This window comes from Lutra lutra, chromosome 12 (genome assembly GCF_902655055.1).
Source record: "Lutra lutra chromosome 12, mLutLut1.2, whole genome shotgun sequence".
Classification (NCBI taxonomy): Eukaryota; Metazoa; Chordata; class Mammalia; order Carnivora; family Mustelidae; genus Lutra; species Lutra lutra.
Genome location: NC_062289.1, coordinates 7535382 through 7549476, shown reverse-complemented (window position 1 = coordinate 7549476; position 14095 = coordinate 7535382).

Below are 14095 nucleotides of genomic sequence, written 5' to 3'. Positions count from 1 at the left end.
GCCTGGGTCTCACCTTCAGTGATGCTGACTTAATTGATCTGGCATGTGGCCAGGGGATCAGGAGTTTTAAACACTTCCCAGGTGATTCTGTTGTATAGCCAAGATTGAGAACCTCCGTTCTAAACAAAGATTAAGGATCATCAGTGATAAAATGCAAAATATAATTAGGTGCTTCCCTTTGGAGATGGTGTCTATTCTTAATGAAGGACTTGGTAGTCACGTGACTTCCATTGCTATGAGGTTCTCTTGGAACGCAGACAAGCAACCAAGCGGGAGGAGAACCCCCACTGCTCAGTCTTTCCAGAGGCATCACTGTCAGTTGGCAACCAAGCAGGAAGTCACCTGCCACTCTGACACTGGACTCTGCCTTTTCTGCCCCTCTGGCCTTGTCAGGAGGGTGTGTGGCTTGCCCCCTTTCTGAGGCCAGAAACTGAAGGTGAGGGAGGGTGCGAGCCTGGGCTGTGAGGAGCTAGGGGAAGGCGGCCAGTGGCTTAACGTTGTTGAGGTCAAATGGCCCCCGGGTAGGTAGTAGATAAGGAAGAGGAAGAATTAGAATGGTGATGGGAGGAGGTTGCTGGGGTGGCTGTTTTGTCCCTCCAGGCACACAGTCACAGAGGCTACCAATTCCAGATTGCAAGTCAAGATCTTGCAGAGGTCTTCTCCACTCCAGCGGCCCCATGACCATCCAGCCCTCACACCGCCTTCCCCATATGTGGCGAGGCCTGAGGAGATTGTGGGGCAGGCGGGCTCCCCCGCAGATGGGGACTCTGGGGCGTGACTCCCTTCAGGCTCCAGCAATGGGGGGAGGGAGACAAAAGAGGGATTTCCAGGTTCCCTCAGAGGGGCTCAGCGGGCTACAGTCCAGTTTTCCTGAGGTGCAGCTCAAAAGCAACTAATCACACACTCACCCCAAACTTGTAAAGACACGGAGTTGTCCCTCAGTGGTAAGAGGTAGAGCTTTTTGTAAATGACCAAGCACCTAGTTGTGCATTTACTGCTATTTTGGGGGGGGGGGTTTAGACAGGGAGAGGGTGAATGCGCTCCATCCCAACGCAGTGTGCACAGTTCTGCTGGTAGTGACATTTCTCCTGGACATGCTGCGGAAGGGCCTGCCTCCCTGAAAGCCCTCGAACTGAGCAGAAGCCTTTCATCATGAATCGTTCCCCAGTAGTTCAAAGAATGTCTCTTTGTTCTTTACAGGAGTCAGAATAAAGTAAAACGATAGAGATGGACAGCTCGGATTTTGTCTGTGTACATTAGCGTGCATATTATGTGCATGGACAATTTATTTGTAAAATCTGTTTTACAGATGGAGACACTTTCTCCAATTTTCCTTAAGGATATTTATTGACATGGTGTCTAAATGATGTAGAACGAAACAATGACTTTCCTGTTCTCTCCAGAGTGTTCTTGTGGGGATGTGTTCCTGACTGAGTTCTCCTGAGAGTCACACAAGGTTTGCTGAACTTTGGTCTTTGAGCAGTCGTCGAAGGCCACCCTCCGTAGAAAAGGTTCTCTGGAATAATTTGTTACTGATGGTAATTATAATGTCATGAGAGTTGGTGGCTGTGAAGGACTGGCCAGTTGGCGAGAGGCCCTGCGGATGAAAAGGAAGTTACTTCCCGGCTGTAAGACACAGATAGCATCTGGCCCGACTCCAGGTACAATCACAGGACTTGATTCAGTCACAGGCCTGAATGGAGGAGCGGGTCAAGCTTGCCTGCCGTCCGGAGTCAAAGGAGCGAGTTCCCACACGCTCCGATTCAATTACGGAGGGAAGGCCTCTGCCCCTTCCCGTCCTGTGAGTGCACCTGTGAGACCGTCTACCTGCAGCAGACGCCCTCCAGCTGTACAGTTGACAAACCAAGCAGGAGTTTCCTGCTCTGGAGGGAGCGGAGGCTTCTGCCGAGACCTGTCACTGGCAGCAGCCACTGTCCGGGGGGCTCCCAAGCTGTCGCACAGCGCCCGAGGTTCTCCTGCAGTAACTGATGGGGGTCAGGGCTGGGAGTCACTCCGAAATCCAGTTGTCTCTCATTTTTGGACTGATTCAGAAGACTCCAGGGGTCTGCGTACGTGTGATCTTAAGATGGTAGGAGTCCTTCGGAAAATCCCTCTGGCGAGGGAAACTCTGGCCGGGAGAGGAGGGGATGATTGTTTGCTGCTCACACCACACTGATGTGCTCGTGGAAGTAAAGATGGGATCACAGCTCTCAGGATTAATCCAGGATTAATCCAGTTCTTTCTTCAGTACCAAAGACACAAATGTCCTAAGGGAGAAGTTGATGTTCCCTTCAAATAAAGCAGCGATTAATTCTATAGAATTATAATTCTTATAAGGAGATCATCTTTTGTGAACAAGATGATTTAGGAGAAATTCATTCCCTGATCAGCTTATGCTCATAATTCATGTAAAGGTTTTTTTTATTGCCATTCATGGCAACAAGGCAGCGCTAATTTAAGGAGTGCTGAATTCTGGTTGATGAACCGAATCAGAGTTGGGGAAGTAAGTTTCATGTTTACAACTTAGAGGTACCAGTGAAATACTAGCTTGGAAGGGTTATTAACACTGGTTATTAACCTTTGGAGAAAGACAGCTCATCATCATTTTATTAAGCCTATTTTCTTTAATGTGGCTTTCTTATTTACTAATCATCATCGGCTTGTGCATTTCACCTCAGGCCAAAGTTTTGGGGCACTTTTTGTCTCTTCTTGTCTCCATCTCAACATGCAATCATCATTGATATTTAAGATGTTAATTGCTAGAGAGAGAGAGAAAAAGGAAAGAATGCCGTTGTCCATAAACTTTATTATTTTTGGAATAAGCCTCTGCATGAAAAAGAGGATATTATCAATAGGGGCCATTCTTGATGAAGATTCTAACTATAGATGTTCAGGACCCCGAATCTTGACATACAGGGTCGGTAATAATGGAAATCAATACGAGACAGAATGCATACGTAGGAACAAATCAAGGGAAGTACTTCTGAGTGGAGTTATATGGGACCACAGGCAATTAAGGAATGTGCAGGATTTCAGACTCTGGACTAGATGGATTTCGTTTCAGATTCTGATGCTGCAGTGTGCCGGCTGTGAGACTTGGGTCAGTTACCCAACTTCGCTAATCGTCAGTTTCCTCTTCCCTACAATAAGGACAGCGAAAGGCCCAGGTTATAGGATTACTCTGAGGATTAACTTTTAATGCTCCTGGCACGTAGTACGTTCTCAGCAAATGCATGCGTGCAGCTGTTTTGGCTATTGTTGGGGGTCAAAATGAGGGGTCAAAAGAAACAGGACCCTGCAGGAGGTCATCTGTTTTGGCAGTGACTAAAACTTAGAGCCCCTGCTACCTCTAAGACCATTCTAAAGAGGATTCAGGAGGAACCTGTCCCAGAGAGATACCATATGGGGCTAAGGAGGAAACGAGTTTTATTGTTTAAGGATAGCAAGGCGTTACGGATTGAGTCAAATTCGGTTGCTGGTAAATGCTATAATGCATCCTGAAGTCCTATGCCTGCATAACACTCAGGAAATTTTGTTTCTGTCTTGTATTTTTGGCACTGAGTCTCCCTCAAGTTTCAGCTGTTTTCATTTAGGTTTTCTCTAGGCAGTTTAGAGAATTGTGCTAAAAGTTGGTGGTAGGGGGGCACCTGGGTGGCTCAGTGGGTTAAAGCCTCTGCCTTCGGCTCAGGTCATGATCCCGGGGTCCTGGGATCGAGCCCCGCGTCGGGCTCTCTGCTCTGCTGGGAGCCTGCTTCCTCCCCCCTCTCTCTCTGCCTGCCTCTCTGCCTATTTGTGATCTCTCTCTCTCTCTCTCTCTGTCAAATAAATAAAATCTTTAAAAAAAAAAAAAGTTGGTGGTAGGGTTGGTGTGAGCATTCCTGGCAGTGAGAACAGTATGGGCCAAAATGCAGCACGGTCTACCCAAGCTCACAACCAGGTAAGCAGTGGGTCAGGAGTGGGGGTGTGCGATACGTGTCTTAGTCGGGAATGGCCAAATGAAGAAGTATGTCCTAATTATGTGCACAGTGTCTTCTTTCACTCTGGCATACCTCTTGTTAGCTCCTTCCTTTCACTTTTCTGAATACCAAGAATAATTTTTTTGCAATTCATAATTTGAAATCATAACCACTCAATTTATTGGTGATAAATGTGATACATGTTTATGTATTACAAAGATAAGTAAGATAGTATCATCTAATAAATATGACAAGACACATGTGTTGATAACAATGGTGACATGACTCATCAAAGCTTTGAGTCATTTTAAAACAAAGCACCGTCACCTTTTCTGTAAACTGAAGATTTTTTGAAAAACTACAAGTTCAAGATTTTCAGTTTTAGAAATGGACCTTTTTTTTTTTTTGGTAATGGAGAAGTGACCAAAATGACAGAAGGATCATGGAAATAATTCCTTAAAGAAAAATGGCTACAACTTATACAATTGATTACCAAGATGCTTGTAAAACTTACTGTACAAACTGACACACTTTGTCCAGAGAAGAAGAAATTCTGGCTGTTAGCAAGATTCCGTTACCACACATTCAAACCATTGTTGGAGGTTGCGTAACAACAGGGGTCAGACCTGGAGAAACTCCAAGATCCTTGTGTTTGTGTGTTTGTACGTATATCCTTTATATCTGGGCAGAGCTCTTGGCATGGAGTCATTTGGGACAGGTCTTGATGTATGTGTGCGTAGATGATGATGAAGGGAGGGCACTGAGTAGTTTCTGTTCCTTTTCTTGAAAATACGTGATACAAGAACTTTTGCTTGTTTAGTTCACAATCACTTTGGGAGCTATGGTGGGGCCTGGCCCAGCATGAGCAGGAGTAGCGTTTTTAAGGTAGTAGACATGTGTTCAGTGAACAAGCCTCTGATACATAAGAGAGACAGAGAGAAAGAGAGAGAGAGAGAGAGAGAGAGAGACAGACGATACCCACAGGGCAGTCTATATTCTAAGAGAAAAGTTAGTGGTCAACAACATGACTTTTGAATTTGATCTATAGAAGGAAATAGTGAAAATTGTGAATAAGATGAAATCATAGTCATTGACTGTTTTCCTTTACAATATTTTGTGTGAGGAAACAGGTTACAAAACTGATTTTTTTAAGCATCAAAATATGTTGTCTGCTGACAGGAAAGTGGTTCACATAAATTTTCAATGAGGCAAAAACTTTTCCCTATGTTATTGATGAAGCCAGTAAGGATGATTCTGTGGTATCAGGTGGTTTTACGATATATTAATTTCTGGGCTAGCCTGAATCTATCAGCTTTGACTGATTGATCACAGTTTTTTACTGTTGAGAATATAATACTAGGATTTATTACAGAGACCAAACTCTGACGCACAAATCACTTGGCCACTGAGAGCTTGACTCTTTCCTAATCCTTGATGATTTTCCCTACTACTCAGAGAAAGAAATCAATGAGGTCTTATTGGGAATATTTATAAACCACATCCTAATGCTGCCACAGAACATGAAACACTTTCCAGAGCCAGATCAATCAAAGAGAGGATTAGGAATCTATTTTCTGTGATTTCCTAAATTTACATAGTTCATACTTCTGGGTTTTGAGTCTGAGAGGTCTTCAATTTAGCATTGCTCCAGCCCTGTAAGAATTTGTAGTAAGATTTTTTTTTAATTTTTAAAATTTATTTGTTTTTTATTTTTTAAATTGTGTTCAGTTAGCCACTGTATAATACATCATTAGTTTTTGATGTAGTATTCAATGATTCATTGGTTGCATAGTAGTAATTTCTTCACAATTTCTGAATTCACGATCTAGCTAAATCGTAGAGACCTAGCTGACGGTCACCAGTTGCCGTCTTTCTAGAGGACCTTGGATGTCCCTTTTACTAGAAGTAGACAAACCAGCTGTTCTGTGAATCAGGCAATCTACCGAACTGGACATCATCCTCCTTAATGACAGCCAAAATAAATTATTTCACACTTAACATTGACTTAAAAAATTGTTATCTTTTTAAAAAAAATGTCACTAAATTTGGTGGCCCCTGTATGCATCCAAAACCCATTAATGGTGTGTGGATGCTGAAAGTGTGGAAGGTTGTTTATGGCTTCTGTATGTGGTTTCCAAACGGTGAGCATGAAAAGAACGGAACTGCCGTTTATCTTTACAGTTCATCCTCAACTTTAAACGTCTCTTTTGCATCTGTTGTACAATATGCATAACATCGAGGTCAGTGATAAGTATGTGTACTTATGTGACTACCCGTAGAACACAGGTATATGCGCAAACATTTTTATGGGTAGGGATCCACAGTCAGAAAGTTTGACAATAATGGAAAAACTTTTAGAAATCATGCATATTTATTCCAATAATGTCAGCACTTTTCGCTTCTTTTAAGTCATTTAAAAGTCATGTCTAAATCGCTTAAACTTTGCAGCCCAATGGATTTGTGCTTTGTCCAGCTAGAGGCACTCGGAGACAAAACTCACACGCTGATGGTCAAAGGCATCCATCAACTTGAGGCTGCCTCTCACTATCCCGCCGGGGCCGAGGGGGGCCATCTCAGCCTCCATGCTGCAGCCACTTGGTCCTCTGCCTCTGGGAGACCAGGGGCTTTGTGGAGTGCAGTAACGCAGGCCCAGAGCAGCCCGGGATGGCAGCCCCAGAGCAGCTTTCCGTGTGACACTCAAGACCCCTCCAAAGTGCTGGGCCCTTTGCTTCTTGGACCAGCACTTCTCCCAGGGCCGTCCTCTCCCAGACAGGGCTGGGAAGGGCTGAGTAGGCTGCCGAGGTTCCCACCTGCCCTCCTCAGTCTCAGGGCCTTTCCCCGGAGGCCGTGTGCTAGTCTTCCCAGTCTCACCACCCTTGCCCCCCCCCCCCCCCCCCCCCCCGCCCCTGACTGCTTGCCTATCACAGACTACAAGTTACAGCAGAGTGACTTCGTTGTTCCAGTGCGTATGCCATTCACACTGTGGACATGGGATTGCTGAAGATGGTTTTTAAAATTTAGTTTTTTTAATGTTACTTATTTATAAATTTTTTTTTTTACTTATTTATAAATTTCTAAGTTGTTTGTTTTTTAAGAGAAAGAGATTTGAGAGAGAAAGAGAGGGAGAACACTGGGAAGGGGAGAGGGAGACAGAATCTTAAGCAGGCTCCACACCCAGTGCAGAGCCCATGCAGAGCCCCACATGGGGCTCGATCTCACGACCCTGAGATCATGACTGAGCTGAAATCAAGAATCAGATGCTTAACTGACTGAGTTACTAAACTCAAACTAAACTGACTGTGTTACTAAAAATATGGTATAGAACTTGTGTGATGGGGGCGCCTGGGTGGCTCAGCGGGTTAAAGCCTTTGCCTTCGGCTCGGGTCATGATCCCAGGGTCCTGGGATCGAGCCCCACATCGGGCTCTCTGCTCAGCGGAGAGCCTGCTTCCCCCTCTCTCTCTGCTTGTCTCTCTGCCTACTTGTGATCTCTGTCAAATAAATAAAATCTTAAAAAAAAAAAGAACTTGTGTGATGGCTTACTCCAAAAACAAAGGAAAAACACTCAGGTACCTCTAAAATTTAGTTTTTGTAAGAGTAGTATGAGAACACAGTAAAAACTACCTAGGCAGTGCCCCGGAGTATTTGTGCTGTGCAGTGGAACCCAGGACCCCCTTTCCTTGCTCCCCAGCCTCACTCTCCAGAGGTCATTCTGTACTCTTCCGGAGCTATGCTGTTATAAACCCACAGGTGCATCTGTTTTTTAGACACAAAATGGGAGTGTGTGATATTCTTTATTCTACACAGTTTCCCAATGAACTGTATCTGAAAAATCTGTCCATATTGGTATAGGTAATTCTACTCCCCATCCAAATATCAGCATTCTCATTTATGGATGTACCAAGATTTATTCATTCACCTCCCTTTGATGGACATTTAGGTTTCCAGTTTTTTTTGCTGTTACAATTCATGATGCCACAAAGGCCTTTGTACCATCAGCCAGATGTGTAGGATAAATGCCTAGATAAGTTTGGGTATATTTGTAAGTTCGAGTTTGATAAATATTGCCAAACTATCCTCTATAGAAGTTGTAGTTTATGTTCTTGCCAACAATGTATTTAGAGGGGTTGTTTGCCCATACCTGCTCTAATAAAGAAAGATTATGAAATATTTTTTCAGTTTGATAGTTGTTAGATTAAAAGTATATCTTATTTGCATGTCATTAATCATTAGTGAGGTTGAGCATATTTACAAAAGCTTAAAGACAATCTGCATTTCCTTTCCATCTGAAAATTGCCCATGTGTGTCTAATTAGGTGGCTGGTATTTTTCTTTCTGATTTGCATAAACACTTTTTAAATAGTGAGGACATTAGCCTTTTTATATATGTTGCGAAAACATTCCCAGGTTGTCACTTGTGTTTTGACATTTAGGTAATATTGTTTTGCACAGTGAAAACTTACAATTCATGTAGTCAAATCGGACAATTTTATCTTTATAGTGTCTATGTTTTGTTTCTTCCCTGAAAGACCTCCTGGCATATTGTAGAAATTGTCACCAACCAAGATTTGGTTCATCTTTCTGTCTTCCCAGTGCTCCTCTAGCACCTTGTGGGGTGTGAATCTTAAGGATTTATTTACTTTTACATTTTTAAATGGTATTTATTTTTAAAGCTTTCTCTCTCAAGCATTATTCCTTTTCAATTAATGATTTTATTTTGCCAAGTTCAAATTTTCATACTTTTTATTTCTATTTTGCTATCATTGATATATACTATTAGTTTCAGGTGTATAGTGTAATGATTTGTTATGTGTATATATTGGGAAATGGTGGCCACCAGCAGCCAGGTTAAGGTCCATCCCTCAAACGGTTACACGGTTCCAATGGGGAAGATACAAGCTGAAAGATGGCAGGATATGGGGTTCGCGCAACAGGGGAGGGGCAGTTAGAACATTGAGGAAGCACAGATAAAGTGAGACGGAGGTCACAGAGGGGGCAACTTTTGACCTGTGACTTGGGGCAGGCATTAGAAGTCTCATTCTTTAAATATGATCTTTCTCCCCCCCCCCCCCCCATGGATATTTCTTTGTGCAAGGTGGCTTTCCATTTGTTTGGTTTGGTAAAGGCCAACATTTGTTTAATAAAGGCATTATAGCAGTGAATAGTGGCTATCTGGAGTTGTATCTTTAATTGCCCCCTAAAAATGTCAATTATCTTTTTTTTTCTTGGCATGGTAAATAGCGTTAATACCGCTCCAGAATTTTATTGCGGTGTTTAATCAAGTGGCCAGCAGAGGGCACTGCATACTGACAGTGTCTCCACACTGGCCACTCAAAACCTCAAATGTTCCAGAAGTATCACAGCATAACTCAGGTGTGTTTGCAAGTGATCTGCTACTGATTCAGACGAAAATATACATTGGGAGTTAAAAGAAGACTGTGAAGAAGGAAAGTAAGTGGCATAATTTGTAGAAAAAATATATATGTGTCCATGTCTATGTGGTTATGAATGCAGGCATATCGGTTGAGAAGGTAGAATGACGACATTCATTTCCTGTGCAAGTATGCATTCCTTCCGAATTCTCCTTCAGAATGTTTTTGGTTTCATTATGTGCTTTAATGCTCAGTCTTAAACGAAGGGTAAAAAGCCCAATTTCTAGTGTGTGACATTCTTTTAAACGTTGAGATAGGTATTATTGTTTGAATAGTATCAAAATGCTGTGGTTCTACACAAATTCTTCTCATGTCTGTTTACAAAGGTATTTTAACTTATATTTTACCCCTATGAGTTTGAGGATTCCAAAACATTTTCAAGAACACAATTCTCTCCCCTCCAACCTCCTGTTAAAATGTTGCAAAGATACCATGTTTCTAAGTCCATTGCCATGTAGTTAAACTTGGCAACGTGGAAAGCCCTTTGCTGGTCACCATGGCTGCTGCCTGAAGCCAGTGCCCAGCATTTGTGGTCTTTGTTTAAGGAGCGATCTGAACTGGAGCCATGAAATGCCACTAACTTGATATACCGTGGCTCTCCCATTTCTTGTAAATATGGATTCCATCACGTTTGCCGAGTGAAGACAGCCTCCCAGGACCAAGGCCCAAATCATACCAACACTGTTGAGAACCTACCTAAAATTTTTCCAAGTAGGAAAACATTCGAGAAGGCTTTTGTTGACGGTATTCTATGTCCCCAAAGCTATAAACTTTGTGTTCTGAGGATTTCTTTCTAATTTATCAGATATGTTTCATGACAGTTTGTAACGAGTTCCTACTTTGATAGGTGTTCAGTGGTATATATAAAAAAGACATTCCCTGATGATTTAACTCGTGCTCAGTTTAACTGGTAATTTTAATCAGTTTTATTGCTAGACTTAATATAAGCTTAATTACATAAATAAGATATGGCCTACCTCAGACTATTGCATATTGCTGGGGAATTTTTAAGAGAAACAATTCTAATTTTGAATGATATCAAATAGTAGTTACACAGTGTGTTGAGGCTTAGATGTAGGTTACATTTAGATTAAATCATGATTTTTCTTTTAAAATTGGAAATCAAAGTATCTTTAGCCCCTTTGCAGCAAGTAACCACCTGGGTCCCTGTGGGTAGTGTTGGGGCCCTGCATCGTTGTGTGGATAGAATCCTTTTGTCCCACAGAAGGTGGCGTTTGGTGTCTTACATTTCATTTTGGATTGGCAGATCTACTGGAGTAGGAATCACTTGGGATCGCTTGTTGTATACAAGTGGGATATTGGTACAGATTGTGCTGGGACAACTAATGACAGCTTTGAGGGTGTCATGGCTTTATGGTCTAAAGATTAGCTTTGAGTCATTAAATTTGTGCAGTCATTTATTTAAAGTGGTTATTGCTTATAAATTATTAGCTTAGGAATGCCTTTTCTCTCTTTGCTCAGATCAACAATGACTGTAATGGATTCAGTATTGAAGATTCATTGCTTTCTAATTACTCGTAAATGTTTTGCTCAGGCCTGATCTGTTTTATCCTGGGGTATGTTGTGTGTGGACTCCAGTTGTCTAGCTAGCAATCCAGGCCTCCTTTGTCTAAATAATATTAGTGTCTCTAGCACAGTAAGAACTCCAGAACTTTACCCCCCACCGGCCCCCACTGCAGGGCTGGGATGGGCTCATTGTTCCCACTCTCACAAGCATTTGTGAGGCATCCTCCAGGAACAGGCATTGCAAAGATTGTTGTGGGGAAGACCTAGATGCTGGAGTCAAACAGACATGGGCCAGCCAATGAGAAACGGTAAATTTAGGCAAACAATTCGTGTTTATTGCCTCAGTTTTATCACCTGCAAAATGGGGATAGTCATGGATTCTCATGCAAGATTAAGTGCTACTGTGTCTGTAAAACACTGAATAGTTATTATTATTGTTAAATGTCATATTGGTGCTACAGTTGGCTGCTAAAACTGGCCTTTCCTATCCAATTTTTCTTTATCTTAACATTATTATTTTTTTTTAGAACAGCTTTAGGTTTACAGAAGAACTGAGCAAATAGTGCAGGGGTTTCCCAGATGCTCTCCTCCCTGCACACCTTCCATGAGAGCGGTCCACTTGTTTCAAGTGATGAACCAATAGTGATACGTTATTGTGAACTGAAGTCTGTCCTTTTCATTGAGGCTCACTCTGTGTTGTGCCTTCTCTGGCTTTTGATGAATGCGTGAATGTCATGGATCTACTGCTTCAGCACCATAGGAAGTAGTTTCAGAGCCATCAAAATCTCCTGTGCCATCTTACTTACCCTCTTCCGTCGCCTCGAGTCCTTGGCAGTCACTTGTCTTTTTACTGTAGCCACAGCTCCGCCTTTCCTCGCTGCTGTGCGGTCAGACGCATGTAGCGCGTGTAGCGGCGTAGCTTTTGCAGATTGGCTTCTTTCACACAACAGTAAGCCCCCGCCCCGGGTTTATGGCTCGATGGCTCATTTCCTTTTTGTGCTGAATAATATTCCAGTGTCTGGGTGGACCCAAGTTGATCCATCCTCCTGGTTTCCTGCTGGTTCACTGCTTCCCTCCCGTGGGCCAGCGGAGGAGGAAAGCCGAAAGTCACACCACCGTAACATCAGAACCTGGGACGATACTCACGGACGGCAGGTCTGCAGTAAATGTTTGCTCACATAAGACACTCAGGCTGGCGGCAAGTGCATTCATTTTGGTAGGTAACTGCTAAGAGGAGCTTTTTCTTCAAAGGACTGTTTTAAGTGAATTCAGTCATTAGCTTGTTTGTGGTCTTGGGAACCTGGAGGGTTTGGTGGTCTTGGGAGTGGAATCCCAGCTGCTGAGCATGCAGTCAGCCTTATGCAGCCCGAGGGCCTGTGTGAGCCCCCCGATGTGGGTCAGTGGGCATCTCAGGTGGAGACAGATTTCCAGCCACTCTGGTGAATACTGCTATTGAGAGGACCTCTGTGGTCCTTAGAGGATGGCTTGGTAGGACTGTCACATGTCTGCTATGAGAAGAGTGAGTGTGGTCAGGAGGTATGGAAATGAACTGACACACGATGGGTGTATCATAGTTCCCTGGGGACCCCTACAAACATGTCTTTAAGCATGGAGTGTTTATGGCTAAAAGTAGAGCTATAATGTGTTTATTCTTGATTGGATGCTGCAGAAGAAGTTTTAGAGTTTTGATAGGCAAGATAAGGAGGACATAGTTCATGTTGTAGATAGGAGGTTATTCTTTTTTTTAAAATTAATATATAATGTATTACTTGTCCCAGGGGTACAGGTCTGTGAATCATCAGGCTTATACATTTCACAGCACTCACCATAGCACACACCCTCCCCAGTGTCCAGAGCCCAGCCACCCTATCCATCTCCCCGCTCCCCTCAGCAACCCTCAGTTTGTTTCCTGAGATTAAGAGTCTCTTATGGTTTGGATCCCTCCTAATCCCATCTTGTTTCATTTTTTCCCTCCCTACTCCCCACGACCCCCTACCCTGCCTCTCAAATTCCTCATATCAGAGAGATCATATGATAATTGTCTTTTTCTGATTAACTTACTTCATTCTGCTTAATACCCTCTAGTTCCATCCATGTCATTGTAAATGGCAAGATTTCGTTTCTTTTGATGGCTGCATAGTGTTCCATTGTAGATATAGCACATCCTCTTTACCTATTCATCTGTTGATGGACTCTAGGTTCTTTCCATAGTTTGACTATTGTGGACATTGCTGCTAATAACATAGGGGTGCGTGTGCCCCTTCGGATCACTGCATTTGTATCTTTAGGGTAAATACCCAGTAGCATGATTGCTGGGTCATAGGGTAGCTCTAGTTTCAACTCTGTGAGGAGCCTCCATGCTGTTCTCCAGAGTGGCTGCACCAGCTTGCATTCAGGTGGGAAGTTATTCTTTTTTTTTTTTTTTAATTTTAATTTTTTATAAACATATAATATATTTTTATCCCCAGGGGTACAGGTCTGTGAATCGCCAGGTTTACACACTTCACAGCACTCATCTTAGCACATACCCTCCCCAATGTCCGTAACCCCACCCCCTTCAACCAACCCCCCTCCCCCGAGCAACCTTCAGTTTGTTTTGTGAGATTATGAGTCACTTATGGTTTGTCACCCTCCCAATCCCATCTTGTTTCATTTACTCTTCTCCTACCCCCTTAACCCCCCATGTTGCATCTCCTCTCCCTCATATCAGGGAGATCATATGATAGTTGTCTTTCTCCGATTGACTTATTTCACTAAGCATGATACCCTCTAGTTCCACCCACGTCGTCGCAAATGGCAAGATTTCATTTCTTTTGATGGCTGCATAGTATTCTATTGTGTATATATATCACCTCTTCTTTATCCATTCGTCTGTTGATGGACATCTAGGTTCTTTCCATAGTTTGGCTATTGTAGACATTGCTGCTATAAACATTTGGGTACATGTGCCCCTTCGGATCACTATGTTTGTATCTTTAGGGTAAATACCCAGTAGTGCAATTGCTGGGTCATAGGGTAGCTCTATTTTCAACATTTTGAGGAACCTCCATGTTGTTTTCCAGAGTGGTTGCACCAGCTTGCATTCCCACCAACAGTGTAGGAGGGTTCTCCTTTCTCCGCATCCTCGCCAGCATTTGTCATTTCCTGACTTGTTAATTTTAGCTATTCTGACTGGTGTGAGG